Consider the following 16,091-nt stretch of genomic DNA (forward strand, 5'->3'; position numbering starts at 1 on the left):
GTTCTTGCATCCCAGACAATGGATGTTCGGGCATCTAAAACTATGGAGCATAGACGAGGAGGAGGTCGTTTTGGAAGATCTAGACCCAAGTGTTCTTATTGTCACAAACTTGGACACACTCGTGAAATGTGCTATTCCTTACATGGTCGTCCACCCAAAAATGCTTACATTGCTCAGACCGAGACTCCAGGTAACCAAGGATTTTCTTTATCTAAAGAAGAATATAATGAGCTCCTTCAGTATCGAGCAAGTAAGCAGACATCTCCACAAGTAGCCTCAGTTGCTCAGACTGATACTTCTGTTTCTGGTAATTCTTTTGCTTGTGTTTCCCAGTCTAGCACTCTTGGCCCATGGGTCATGGACTCCGGCGCTTCTGATCACATCTCTGGTAATATATCACTTTTGTCAAATATTGTATATTCACAGTCTCTTCCCACTGTTACTTTAGCCAATGGATGTCAAACTAAGGCAAAAGGAGTTGGACAAGCTAATCCCTTGTCTTCTATCACCCTAGATTCCGTTCTTTATGTCCCTGGCTGTCCTTTTAGTCTTGCATCTGTTAGTCGTTTGACTCGTGCCCTCCATTGTGGTATATATTTTATTGACGATTCTTTTATTATGCAGGACCGCAGTACGGGACAGACAATTGGTACAGGACGTGAATCAGAAGGCCTTTACTATCTTAACTCACTCAGTCCTTCCAAAACATGTCTAGTTACAGATCCTCCAGATCTAATCCACAGACGTTTAGGACATCCGAGTTTATCCAAACTTCAGAAGATGGTGCCTAGTTTATCTAGTTTGTCTACATTAGATTGTGAGTCGTGTCAACTTGGGAAACATACCCGAGCCTCCTTTTCGCGTAGTGTTGAGAGTCATGCAGAGTCTGTCTTCTCCTTAGTTCATTCTGATATATGGGGTCCTAGTAGAGTCAGTTCATCCTTGGGATTTCGTTATTTTGTCTGTTTCATTGATGATTATTCAAGATGTACTTGGCTTTTCTTAATGAAAGATCGTTCTGAGTTATTTTCTATATTCCAGAGTTTCTGTGCTGAAATCAAAAACCAATTTGGTGTTTGTATTCGCATTTTTCGCAGTGATAATGCCTTAGAATATTTATCTTCTCAATTTCACCAGTTTATGACTTCTCAGGGAATTATTCATCAGACATCTTGTCCCTATACCCCTTAGCAAAATGGGGTTGCTGAGAGAAAGAATAGGCACCTTATTGAGACTGCTCGCACACTTCTAATTGAATCTCGTGTTCCGTTGCGTTTTTGGGGCGATGCAGTTCTCATAGCTTGTTATTTGATTAATCGGATGCCTTCATCTCCCATCAAGAATCAGATTCCGCATTCAGTATTGTTTCCCCAGTCACCCTTATACTCTCTTCCACCTCGTGTTTTTGGGAGCACGTGTTTTGTTCATAACTTAGCCCCTAGGAAAAATAAGTTAGCTCCTCGTGCTCTCAAGTGTGTCTTCCTTGGTTATTCTCGTGTTCAGAAGGGATATCGTTGTTATTCTCCAGATCTTCGTAGGTTCCTTATGTCAGCTGACGTCATATTTTTTGAGTCTAAACCTTTCTTTACCTCTGCTGACCACCATGATATATCTGAGGTCTTACCTATACCGACCTTTGAGGAGTTTACTATAGCTCCTCCTCCACCTTCGACCACAGAGGTTTCATCCATACTAACCGTTGAGGAGTCTAGTGTTGTTCCCCCTAGTTCCCCAGCCACAGGAACACCACTCTTGACTTATCATCGTCGTTTGCGTCTTCCATCAGGCCCAACTGGTTCTTGTCCTGCACCTGACCCTGCTCCTGCCGCGGACCCTGCTCCTAGTACACCGATTGCACTTCGGAAAGATATACGGACCACACTTAACCCTAATCCTCATTATGTCGGTTTGAGCTATCATCGTCTGTCATCTCCCCATTATGCTTTTATATCTTTTTTGTCCTTGGTTTCCATCCCTAAGTCTACAGGTGAAGCGTTGTCTCATCCAGGATGGCGACAGGCTATGAATGACGAGATGTCTGCTTTACATACAAGTGGTACTTGGGAGCTTGTTCCTCTTCCCTCAGGTAAATCTACTGTTGGTTGTCGTTGGGTTTATGCAGTCAAAGTTGGTCCCGATGGACAGATTGATCGACTTAAGGCCCGTCTTGTTGCCAAAGGATATACTCAGATATTTGGGCTCGATTACAGTGATACCTTCTCTCCCGTGGCTAAAGTGGCTTCAGTCCGCCTTTTTCTATCCATGGTTGCGGTTCGTCATTGGCCCCTCTATCAGCTGGACATTAAAAATGCCTTTCTTCACGGTGATCTTGAGGATGAGGTTTATATGGAGCAACCACCTGGTTTTGTTGCTCAGGGGGAGTCTCGTGGCCTTGTATGTCGCTTGCGTCGGTCACTTTATGGTCTAAAGCAGTCTCCTCGAGCCTGGTTTGGTAAGTTCAGCACGGTTATCCAGGAGTTTGGCATGATTCGTAGTAAAGCTGATCACTCTGTGTTTTATCAGCACTCTGCTTCAAGTCTGTGTATTTATCTGGTAGTATATGCTGATGATATTGTTATTACTGGCAATGATCAGGATGGTATTACCAATCTGAAGCAGCATCTCTTCCAGTACTTCCAAACTAAGGATCTAGGCAGATTGAAGTACGTTCTAGGTATTGAGGTTGCCCAGTCTAGCTCAGGTATTGTTATTTCTCAAAGAAAATATGCTTTAGACATTCTTGAGGAGACGAGGATGATAGGTTGCAGACCTGTTGACACTCCGATGGATCCGAATTCTAAACTTATGCCAGGACAGGGGGAGCCGCTTAGCGATCCTGTAAGCTATAGGCGGCTAGTTGGAAAATTAAATTATCTCACAGTGACTAGACCCGACATTTCTTATCCTGTGAGTGTTGTAAGTCAGTTTATGAATTCTCCCTGTGATGGTCATTGGGATGCAGTTGTCCGCATTATTCGATATATAAAATCGGCTCCAGGCAAAGGGTTACTCTTTGAGGATCGAGGTCATGAGCAGATCATTGGATACTCAGATGCTGATTGGGCAGGATCACCTTCTGATAGACGTTCTACGTCTGGATATTGTGTTTTAGGAGGAAATTTGGTGTCCTGGAAGAGCAAGAAACAGAATGTAGTTGCTCGGTCTAGTGCAGAAGCAGAATATCGAGCAATGGCTATGGCAACATGTGAGCTAGTCTGGACCAAACAATTGCTCAAGGAGTTGAAATTTGGTGAAATCAGTCGGATGGAACTTGTGTGCGATAATCAAGCTGCCCTTCATATTGCATCAAATTCGGTGTTCCATGAGAGAACTAAACACATTGAGATTGATTGTCACTTCGTCAGAGAAAAGATATTTTCAGGAGAGATTGCTACAAAATTTGTGAGGTCGAATGATCAACTTGCAGATATTTTCACCAAGTCTCTCACTGGTCCTCGTATTGGTTATATATGTAACAAGCTCGGTACATATGATTTGTATGCACCTGCTTGAGGGGGAGTGTTAGTTTACAGCATGTATATAGTGTAGTATTGTCCCACATTGGTAGAAGAGTAGTATGCCCTTGTATAGTATAGCTATAAATAAGGACCTTACAAATGTATATAATGCGTTTAGGTGTACGACATGGTTCCTTACAAATGTATTTCTCATAATATATCAATATACTCTTACATATTATTCGACATAGTGCCATCCGTTCCTTATTTTCTTGAGTTTCCTCTTCTTCATTTTCGTCATTTAACAAGTCATTGTTCCAGCATTCCATTAAACTGAAATGAAACAGACATACAAACTGTTACGAATTAAAAATGACAAATGCTAACTTCAAAGTTGATAGTATAGTCATCTATTAAAATAAAACGCGTAATGTCTAAACAAGAAATAATTAAACCACCATTATGTATAAACAGGAAACAAAACATTAAGAAAATGTAACCTTCTGCACATACTTTAAAGGACAAGTTAAAACGTCTAATGCTAATGTAATATGGGTAAGGCATCATCAACAACTTCTCAGATTGGATTAGATGGATTATTCGGCACGAAGGATCGTCGGTGGTTGTACTCCAATCAAGATTTCCTAGCTTCATCGGTAGACAACTTCAAAAATGCATGTCGCATCTCTTTCTGTGTCAACAAGTTCACAGCACAATTAAAAATATCACTCCCTTCAAGAATACCAGGAATATTTTCTAAAATATCCATGCACTTCTCAATGGTGGGCTCTGAAGACTTAGATGTGCTGTTGTTAGATATGAACTCAATAAGGGAGTGTATCTCCTCTTTTAGTGACAATGAATTATTTTTTGTCTTGCGCTTTTTCACTTGACTGCTACTGCCACTGCCATCTATTGACTTTCGCTTTCTAAGCGATGGCTCAGGAAACGTAATTGAATCCATATTCTGCAAGTCATGACTTTCATCGCTTCTTTCATCATTCCATTGTTCTATGTCATTATCATAAACATCATTTGTTCCATCATCATCTTGATCTAACCCAACTTCCGACTCTTGTTCTTGATTTGCTGCACGTGCTCTCTCTCCGGTGGCAATGATATCCGTAAATAAAGCATCGTAACGAAACCATATCAGCGAAAGGTCTTTGTTCCTAAATTTTTTGTATTTAGAATTCTCCTGTAAAAAAGAATTTAAAATTAATCTAAGCAAACAAATGAAACTAACAATTAATAGAGTTATGAAATAATTATAGAAAAGGGCAAGGAATGTACCTTAATTTTTTGCTCCCACCAATCATCATCTGCAATAATTGTTTTTCTTTTGGGATCTCATCCTAGACCTGTCTCACCTCTCATCAACTGCTTAAAAAGAGTCCACTCTGCTTTCATGTGATCCCAATGATTTTTCATTTATTTTCTAGTATATTCTAGTCTCGTCTTCTTATTGAACTCATTTATCATATTCTTCCATCCATCTTTAGACAAGTAAGTGTTTGGCCTATTTCCTTTTCTAACTTCTTGCTCACACAATTCAATGAATTTAATATGTGCATATTCGTCCCACTTAGCATTATGTCGTTCTCTCATAATTGAATGTTAACAATCTGAAGAAATTACAAGATTTAGCTATAAACGTACACATATAATAATATTTATGCACAACTCAAAATAAACAAGTTCAAAAGAACGCCTTCTTATTTTTGTATGTCACATACTTTTGAAGTATAAATAATATTCAATATTATAATGAGACCAACTGTCTTAAACTTCTAGTGACTAACAAAACAAGAGAAAGCATGTGTTGTTATATTTGAGCTTCAGAGGGTTGTAACTTCCAATAAATTTATGTTCCTACTCGACTCCTTCTTTCTCCTCATGAGTTGTGACCGTGAATAAATTTCACAAACAAGAAACTTTATGTATAACTAGGTATCTTTCGTATTACATCCAAAATGTGTTTGCTGGTCTTCATCAATGCATGAAGAAGGGGATACGTGTAGCCTACCTCCTTATAACATTAATAATATACTCAACTCTAAACAAGAAGTCATGAGAAAAAAAAATATACAAGACAAGAAAATCCGTGCGTAAAAGCGAAAGGCTGACCTGTTTTGTACCGTCACTTTGATTACACGCAGAAAAATACTGCCCGAGAAATATAAATTTGACAAACAACAAATACTCAGTAAAGTTTAAAACATATGGGATGAAAGGGACAAAAGTAGCTTATGATTTGGACCCCAAAACCAAAAATTGGATTCATTTAGCTTTCAATTCTTTTCATCTTAGTCACATCTTGTCTTGATAGAAACACATAGGAGGATTTGTACACATATCTTGATAGAGTGTTTAAAACATAAAAAAATTACCTGCAATTTGTCTGATAGTTGCAGAGAAGAACGAAAGAAGCACGTAAAGGAAGCAATGGCACGGCTGGAGAGGCAACAACTGTTTAGGTTTTATGAAGAATCGGGATAGAGTAAAACTATACGAAGAGTTTTGTTTTAAAAAGAAGTATTTTAGGGATAGAATAGTAAATATTTTGGTCAAACCTAAAGTGCTTATAAGCTGAAATTTGATAAGTTGGGGAGACCAACTTATGGCTTATGGCTTATATTTGGCTTATAAGCACTTAACTTATAAGCACTTTTAGATTGCGGTGGTTGTAGCGACGCCTCAATGCTCTATTGTATTTTATGAACACTAGATTATGGAGGCGCTTCAAGGTTAGTCGATTCCTCTTCTTTGTATGAATCTGCAAACAAGATGTGTCAACTAATTAGTAGGAGTTGGGACAATTGAGATATAATTTACTTTATCTCAAAACACGAAATAATTCTTTTTATTTCTCACGTGTTCAAAAACGCTCCAGTTCCTTTCATATCCGGATGAGCTACAAGTTAAACTTAGAACTCTGATGGCGAAAGTCTGTAAATCCGGAGTCTCTACACCATATTGGTCCCACCACTCAACCATAGAAGTGAAAAAAAATATTCAAGAGTTAATAAGTATAAAAAATACATTAAAGTTAGAGCTATAAAATATAGAAGCACTTGGCCACCTGGCGACTTCGTCTTTCTTTGTTTAATAGCAAGTCGGAGCTTAAAAAGTCCCTCAGCTGCCTTGTAAATAGCAAGCTGATCTACTATCTTTTCTTGCAAGTCTTCATCTGGGGTCAACTTGATAACAACCTCATGGAATCCTGTCCACACTTCTCTAGCCAATGAATTATTCTCATGCTGATCATAAAAGAATGACGGGTTCAGAATAAGTCGAGCTGCATGCAAAGGTCTATGAAGTTGCTCACTCCATCTTGCATCAATGATCTGAAAGACCTTTGCATATTTCTGCTCATCAGTGAATGATGCTTGAATAGCCTCCTTGGCCCTATCCATAGCTTCATAGAGGTAGCCCATTGGTGGTTTTTGCTCCCCATCCACCAAACGGAGTACTTTAACCAAAGGGCCACCAATTTTAAGAGCATGAAGGACATTATTCCCAAAAAAAATAAGAAAGAATAATGCGTGCAACATCTTTCCCTGCACTTTCCTTTGCAAATTTACTCTTGCTCCATTCCTCTGAAGTGAACAACTTTCTCAAATTGGATTTTTGCAAGTGGATACTATGTAAAATCAAGAAAGCAGTGGCGAATCTTGTCTTGCCCGGTTTCACCAAATTTTTGTCTGGTGAATCTTCTCATCATATTCAATAACAAGGGCCGCTGAGAAATATAAGAATGTACCCTAACGCCCTGGCCAAAAACTGTAGAGAAGGGTTTTTCCTTGAAAATGTCCCCGAAGATTAAGTTGATACAATGAGCCGCACATGGAGTCCAATAGACATTCTTGTACGCTCCTTCCACCATGCCACCCGCTTTCACATTTTCACTCGCATTATCAGTGACCACTTGAACAACTTTGCTTGGGCCAATCTTTTCAATGGTGTTCTGAAACAAGGTGAACATTTTGATGTGGTCAGTGGATGAGTCGCTAGCATCAATGAACTCAAGAAACAAACTTCCCTTGGGAGAATTCACCAACACGTTAATAATCATTTTCCCAGTTCTTTCCGTCCACTTTTCCATCATAATGGAGCAGCCATACTTGTTCCCCGCAACTTTATGTTCCTCCACAATTTTATTAGTCTCCTCCACTTCCTTATTAAGATAAGGACCTCTAATTTCATGATAAGTGGGAGGCTTCATTCCAGGTCCGTATTGACCAACGACCTCAATAAAGTCTCCAAAAGTGTCAGTATAGTTGACACAATTGAAGGGGAGCCCAGCATCATAGACCCATCGTGCAAAAGCTCTAACTGCACGATCCCTCAAAATGTCCTTAGCAATTTTTTGTACATCTTTTCCACCGCTCTTTCCTTCCGGCTTCTTTGGGAAATAGCAATCTATAGGACCTTTAGTCCTACTCGTACCCGTTGATCCATGACTTGAAGAGATTGCATCTCTTCCCCGTTTTGTTGGAAGTGACAATTCTTCAATATCATCATCATCAAGATTTTTCACCAATGGTTGATGACTCATTTTATTTTTTTGCTCCTTCTTCTTCTCAACAAAATTCTTTATTTCATCCCTCACCTCCGGTGGGCATTTCGGACAACTTGTGACGTTTCTATCGCCACCAATAAGATGGAATTTAAAGCGATAAATTCCACCCGTTGTAATCTTGTTACAAAACTTGCATACAATATTTGTATTCTTCTCATTAACTCTATCGTCATATCGCCAAGCCGGGTCTTTATCTTTCGATCTTTAAGACATTTTGAAATTCCTATTAAGATATAAGAATATACATAATCAAATAAACTGAAAATACATATAATATATATAATAATTAATTTTATAAACCGAAATACACATTAAAAAAATCAAATAAACTAAAATATAACATATATAATTTTCTAAAATGAAATACATATAAAATTAATCAAATAAACTGAAAACATAACATATATATAATAATTAATTTTATATACTGAAAAATACATTAAGAAAATCAAATAAACTGAAAAATATAACATATATAAATAATAATTAATTTTATATACTGAAATATACATTAAAAAAATCAAATAAACTAAAATATAACATATATATATATATATAATAATTAATTTTCTAAAATTAATTTTCTAAAATGAAATACATATAAAATTAATCAAATAAACTGAAAATATAACATATATAATAATTAATTTTATATACTGAAATATACATTAAAAAATCAAATAAACTGAAAAATATAACATATATAAATAATAATTAATTTTATATACTGAAATATACATTAAAAAATCAAATAAACTAAAATATAACATATATATATAATAATTAATTTTCTAAAATGAAATACATATAAAATTAATCAAATAAACTGAAAATATAACATATATAAATAATAATTAATATTATATACTGAAATATACATTAAAAAATCAAATAAACTGAAAAATATAACATATATAAATAATAATTAATTTTATATGCTGAAATATACATTAAAAAAATCAAATAAACTGAAAAATATAACATATATAAATAATAATTAATTTTATAAACTAAAATACATATTAAAATTAATAAATAAGAAGAATAAAAGGGGGGAAAAAACAAAATCTGGACGGGTTAGAGATAAAAGGAAGAAGAAGACGCTGAAGTCTGAACAGTGCAAACTGGACTGTCATAGATATACGAAGAAGAAGAAGGAAGAAAGAAGGAAAAAGAAAGAAAAAAAAGCAGAATCTGACGGGAACAAGAAGAAGAAAGAAAGAAGAAAGAAAAAAAAGAGAAGAAGAAAGGAGAAGAAGAAAATTACCTGGACTGGTCAGCAATGTCGATGAAGTTGAACCCTAGGCTTTGGTCGACGTCGATCGAAGAAGAGAGAAGAAGAAATGGCCAATTTTTGTCGATTTAGGGTCTGTTTTGTATAATAAAAAAACAGACCCAAAGTTTTTTTTTTTAATTTTATAAAGGGCCCTCTGCGCTTTTTTAACAGAAGCGATCGCTTCATCGCTTTACTCGCTTCGTCGCTTCGTCGATTCCTCCATTGAAGCGTGCGCTTCCCTCGGTCGAGTTGCCTCAGGCAGCTAGAAGCGACACTGGGTCGCTTCGCGCTTAAAGCGACGAAGCGATCGCTTTTCTAAACACTGATACATCCATGCTGCAAAGGCACTTACGGCGCGGTCTCTCAAAATCTTCTTGGCTTCTATACCTGGACCTTCTTCACCTTTTCCCTTTTCTTGTTGTTTTGCCAAGAAATAAAGATTGAGAGGACCTTTTGTCACTGTACGTGCCGTCGTGGATGACCCACTAGAACTATTTGAAGATATCTTATGAGTTTTTTTTGGGGGGGGGGGGGAGGTCTCATTTCACCATCTTCATCCATTTCATCATCTTCATCAATTAGATTCACCGATGCTTCAAAATTCATTTGAGTTCTTGTCACTTTTTTCTTATCAACAAACGCTTTTACTTCCTCCCTAACCTCGGGCGGACAAAGGGGACATTGTACTACATTTTTAAATCCACCTATCAAATGTTGCTTGTGACGAGTTATCCCACCATGATATGTTTTTTTCACAAAACACATTTAATTGCGGATCTTGATGAGCCTTGTATAGCATAATTCCAAGCTATATCATTTCATTTATTACTATCGGATGACGCCATTTCAAAGCTGTTTTATAGAAAAAAAATTATCAAGTCAATATGCAATTAATTCTACTCTATAGTCATAAGTCAATAATTGAAAAAAAGGCAAACAAAACAGGGCTTGAAAAAAACAGAGCGTTTGTTAAGAGAAGAAGCAGCCTCTGTTATTTTGCCAAAACAGAACCAAAAAAAATAGAGCACAAAAACAAACCTCTGTTTCTGTTAAGAGAAGAAGAAAAACCTCTGTTTTTGCTCGAAAAATAGAGCACAAAACAGACCTCTGTTTCTGTTCTTTTCGACAAAAAACAGAGGAAAAAATATAGAAAGAAGAAGAGAAGAAGGAGAAAGAAGAAAGAAGAAGAAGCATACCTGGTCTTTCAATGGCAGGAACCTCAAGCTTCTGAAAGAAGAAGACGATGGCAGAACCCTAATCGCGAGTTCAGAACATCAAGAAGCTCTGTTGTTTTGTTCAAGTTGAAGAAGCTCTGTTGTCAAGCCATAATCGCGACCCCTTTTGTTAAGTCTTTGCCTTTTAAAAAAAAAAAAAGGCGACGCTACGGTCGCTTCTCGCGACACTGTCGCCTCTCGCCACACAGGCAGAGGCGAGCGCTATTTTGAAACGCATCGCAACAGATGGTCTGTAGCGACACTGTCTCGCCTCGCCTCGCCTCACGCTATTAGCGCTGAGGCGAGCGCTATTTATAACACTGATTTGACAAATATTATTTATTACCAGAGATATGATCAGAAACGCCTGAGTCCATGACCTACGGTCCAAGAGTACTAAACCGAGAAACACAAGTAAAAGAATTAACAGCAACAAAAGTATTGGACTGAGCATCGAGGCTACTTGTGGAGATGTCTTCTTACTTGCTCGATACTGAAGGAACTCATTATATTTCCCTTCTGGATAAAGAAAATCCCTGGTTGCCTGTAGTCTTGATCGAAGCAACATGAGCATTTCTGGTGGTTGACCATGCAAAGAATAGCACAGTTCACGAGAGTGTCCAAGTTTATTACTATAAGAGCTAGGGGTGGGCGTTCGGTATTTCGGTACGGTATTTAATAATTACGGTTCGGTATTTCGGTATTCGGTATATCAATTGTGCATACCAAATACCGTACCAAAGTAGTTCGATACGGTTCGGTATTTTCTTATTTGGTTTGGTGCGGTTTCGGTATGATTTCGGTATTATACCAAAGTCTTTCAAATCTCCCAAGATTATGCTATGCCTAATTGCCTATTGCCTATTGCCTATTGCCTAACGTCTCTTATGACTTCTGCTGATAATTCAACCACTCAAAGGCAAACTCAAAGCCATTTTTTCAAGAATAATTAGTTCGTTGCCACTGTTTTGATTGCCAAATCAGAGAAGAGAAATGGAATTGATGGTGTATATTCCCTAAAAACAGTGATTCTTTAAATGCTCAAATTACTGTCCGTAAGTCTCTAAGCCTAAGGAGGCTGCTAGGCCCGCTAAGGGATTAGGGAATTAGGATTTATGGGACTTGGGGTGTTGGGCTTAGGCTTATTGGGCTGGAAAATAGAAATATAGGTGGGCTTGGACTTAAATATTTCGGTATATCAAAAACTCAATACCGAATACCGTATCGAAATACCGAAATTTCTGTACCGAAGTATACCGAAATACCGAAAAAAACGAAACCGAAATACCAAATTAATTCGGTTCGGTTCGGAATTCGATTTTTCGGATTTTATGCCCACCCCTAATAAGAGCACTTGGGTCGAGATCTTTCAAAACGACCTCCTCATCGTCTATTCTCCATAGTTTGAGATACCCAATTTTTCATTGTTTCTGATGTGAGAATAGAGGAGTCAACTGTCTGTGTGATTAGTGATGAGATCACTGGGTGACTGGGTGCTGCAGCAAGGCGAAGTATTAGAATAATTCATCAACTGTAGGGATAGTCGGACTAGCCAAAATCTGGTCACATACTGAATCAATCAAGGTCATTAGGAGGTCTAGCAAGTGTAACAACTAGAAACATCTCTTGTTGCTTTTCAATACTAGCCGAAACTGGCATCAATTTCTCAATTTCCTCTATGACTGCTGTACTTGTCCCAAGTAAGTAGGCATATCAAATTAGTTTTTCTTCAAGTTTGTCATTCGCGATATCACATCATAGAAACGAGATATATCATTAGTGTATGAAGTGCGAGTCTTTTCCGAAACTAAATGACATGTCTGGAATGGATGAAACAAAGGCATCAACTTGGAATCAATAGATCGCCATAGGATACTACATAACTAAGCATCGATCTTTTCCCACTGCGCTTTGACCTTTTCATCTCCTTTACTAGCCTTCTTGGATAGGTGATCTTGAATACCTTGACCCTTGCACTACAACTCAACAGAAGAAACCCAGGTTAAGTAGTTTGAACTTCCCATTAAGGATTCCGAAGTAATCATCAAACTTGACTTTCCAGAACCCGTGCTTTTAGAACCAAAAACATCTAGGCCCAAAGACATTGTTGGAAAAAATAGCAGAAACAATCAAGAACAATAATAACTCATAGAAACAGTGAGGAAAAGAACACCGTGGTTCGTCAGAAACTGATCAGTCGCCGTAATTTGCACAGGTCTTGTCGAAAAATAAAAAAGGTTGTCGGAATTTGATGAGACTTGAATGGACAGACTTGGAATAACCTCGTGAGTAATCTGTCAAAAAGAAGCTTCGTCGGAAAAATCATTGTAGCCGCCGGAAAAATCTCAAAGTGATCGGAATAAAAAAAAAGGTATGAGTAGGCTCGGAATTAGTGGACTATCAAACTGTCTTGAATGAGCTTTGTCAAAATGTGGCCGGAAAAGTTTGCACTCGCCGGCGCGTGAACTCACGCACTCGCCGGAACCCTAGCTTTTGCCAGCGCGTGAGGGGCCTGCTGCCGGAGAGGTTGACTGGGGTTTGGTCGTCGGTGCTTTCTGAACCTAATGATGGTGTTGGTTTTTGCACAACACTCATCGAATGTGTGTTTACGCAGATCAGATCTGAGGAGTCACCGGAAAGACGCACAGTGACTGATTTTTTTTCTATCCCTGATATTTCTCACTGCCGCTCTGATACCATGTGAGAAATATCAGAGTAAAAATATATTGTTGATGCGTTTAACTATAATACAAGGAATCATATTTATAACAATACACAATATATACACTAATCGACCCCTATTTATAACACTACACAATACATACACTAATCTTATTTCATGTGTAACTATACTTATTTACCATTATATTAATTATCTAGCATAGGTAATAGGTAAAATACCCACCTTGCAGTTCATCACCTGTGCAATCTTTTCAATACTGTCCACTGCTCCTACAAGACTGATCTCACACTTACTAGGGGTAATCTTGAGTCTCGAGACAACGTGGAACCAGATAAGAATCTGCCTTAAATATGGTATCTGGGAAACTTCTGCATTACAAAAAACCAGAATGTCGTTTGCAAATAAAAGGTGAGTCATGAGTGACCATCATGTTGCTATGCCCTCTAAACGAAGCTAAGAAACCCCTCAAAAGACTTCAAGAGACCGCCATATCCATCATTTTGCTTTACGCTTCCATCATTAATATAAATAACATGGGAGATAATAGATCTTCCTGTCTCACTCCCTCTCGAACTCCCAAAGAAAAAACATGGACTCCCATTCACCAGAATAGAGAACGTAGCAGTAGAAATGCATAATTTGTTCCATCTCCTCTAGGGGTGGGCGTCGGTTGATTCGGTTCGGTTTTCATGAAGTTCGGTTCGGTTTGTTCGGTTTTCGGTTTTCTATTTGGTGCACCAATAACCGAACCAAAATTAGTTCGGTTTCTTCGGTTTTTGCTAGTTCGGTTCGGTCAATTTTCGATTCAATTCGGTCGGTTTGGTCTTATCGTATTGAGCTTTTAAATCGGACTTTTTCTACTAAAAAATATGACTAATTTCATGTTTTAGTGCAACTAAAACTCGAAAACGCGATACTTTTATAATATGATTAGCCAAATCATTTAGTTGATGTAGGAAATATAAATTTATTTGACAAATATTACTTGCAATATAATTATCTCGTAGACAACATCAGCGACGCACAAGCAAACAAAGATGAAAGATGCATTGGCAAACAAAAAGGGATAATTTTTAGAGTGTGGGACTTTATTTGGGTTTGGGCTTCAAATTTTATAATGTAAATATGTGAAAAAGTTGGTCTAGACAACTTAAGAGGAGTCCAGAGGCTAGGACCTAAGTTGCTCGGACACGGGTGCGGGTGTCCGACATGGGTGCAGATCTAGAGGTCGGACCTTCGAGATGTAAATTTTTTCGATGACATGGATCCTAGTACGAATACGGGTGCAGGGATCCGACTAAAAATAATTCAAAAAAATAAAAAAAATATCTAAATTATGAGAAATTTTGTGGAATACTTATGTATAGCTTGTAAAGTGTGGATTTATTTTTTATTCTCAACTTGTAGATAAGTAAATGATTGATTTCCTAGATATGTATGCTATTTTCTTCAAATTTACCCTAGTTTTGGTTCTGATTTCGAAAATCAAATTGTATCTCATCTCGAATTTACCCGTCCATCGCGGTCAAAGTACCCATAATTGTTTGACCAAATCCGGTACAGATTCCATACCCACACCCATACTAGTGTCGTGTCGACACGGGTACGACACCTAAACTGCCGTGTCAGAGCAACTTAGGCTAGGACCCATTTTAGAAAACTTCGGTTTTTCGGTTTAACCGAAAATCGAAGTTGCAAAATCGAGCACCGAACCAAACACCAAAATTATGGAATACATAAACCGCAAACCGACCGAATAAGTCGAAAAACCAAAACCGAATGAACCAAAGTTTACAGTTCGGTCGGGTTTTTCGGTTCGGTCGGTATTATGCCCACCCCTAATCTCCTCCATTTGTCCCCTAAACCCATGAATTTACCAGCAATAATGTCATAGGATGGCTGACATAATTTACCATCCAATCTTGAAGACTCTTATCTTATTTTGTCCTGCACTAAGGGATTGTTAGTTGTTTTTGTCTTCTCTCATCTCAATTTTTAATTCTCTCTTTTCTCACAAGCTTGTTTGGTGTTCTATAATCATTTAGTCCTTAGAGGCTGCCTCTAAAATTTGATTGGTAGACAGGTAAAATTTTTGCTCATGCGTTAATATTTCAGTAAATATAAACATATTGTACTACAGTGGTAGCAACAACAACGGCAAACCTAATGGAGTCCCACTAGTAGGTCTGGGGAGGGTAGTGTGTATGCAAACCTTACCCCTACCCTTGGGAGGTAGAGAGGCTGTTTCCGATTGACCCTCGGCTCAGGAAGATAAAAGAACAATAGAAACAAGCAATAACAACAACAATGGCCAGAAAGATAATGACATCAATCTAAGAGCCAAAAAAAAGATGGTAGAAAGCAATAACAAGTAGTAACAACGGCAAGATACTAGGAAATCGAAGTGGAAGATAGTAAGAAAATAGCATGTAATACTAGTAATCTAAGAACAACATACTAGCCCTAAAAAGCCCGATACGGAACAGAAAAACGCTCGACTACTTACTAACCTTTTACCCCAATTTTCGACCTCCACACCTTCCTATCAAGGGTCATATCATCGGTAAGTTGAAGCCGCGTTATCTCCTGCCAGATCACCTCTCCCCAATACTTCTTAGGCCGCCCTCTACCCCGTCTCATACCCACCAAAGCCAACTGCTTACACCTCCTTACTGAGGCATCTAAGCTTCTCATCTTCACATGCCTGAACTATCTAAGTCTCGCTTCCCTCCATGGGGGTCACGCCCACCTTCACCCGGATATCTTTATTCCTGATCTTATCTAACCTAGTATGCCCGTACATCCATCTCAACATCCTCATTTATGCTACTTTCATCTTCTGGATGTGGGAGTTCTTGACTGGTCAGCATTCTATCCC

At 38.1% G+C, this 16,091-nt stretch overlaps 1 protein-coding gene across 5 annotated transcripts in view; it reads left to right on the plus strand.

The window, feature by feature from the left end:
• The window catches only part of LOC107814933 (transportin MOS14), a 97,030-nt gene that overhangs the window by 33,096 nt on the left and 47,843 nt on the right, over positions 1 to 16,091 (plus strand). The window lies entirely within an intron of this gene.

Source organism: Nicotiana tabacum, chromosome 17, assembly GCF_000715075.1.
Source record: "Nicotiana tabacum cultivar K326 chromosome 17, ASM71507v2, whole genome shotgun sequence".
NCBI lineage: Eukaryota > Viridiplantae > Streptophyta > Magnoliopsida > Solanales > Solanaceae > Nicotiana > Nicotiana tabacum.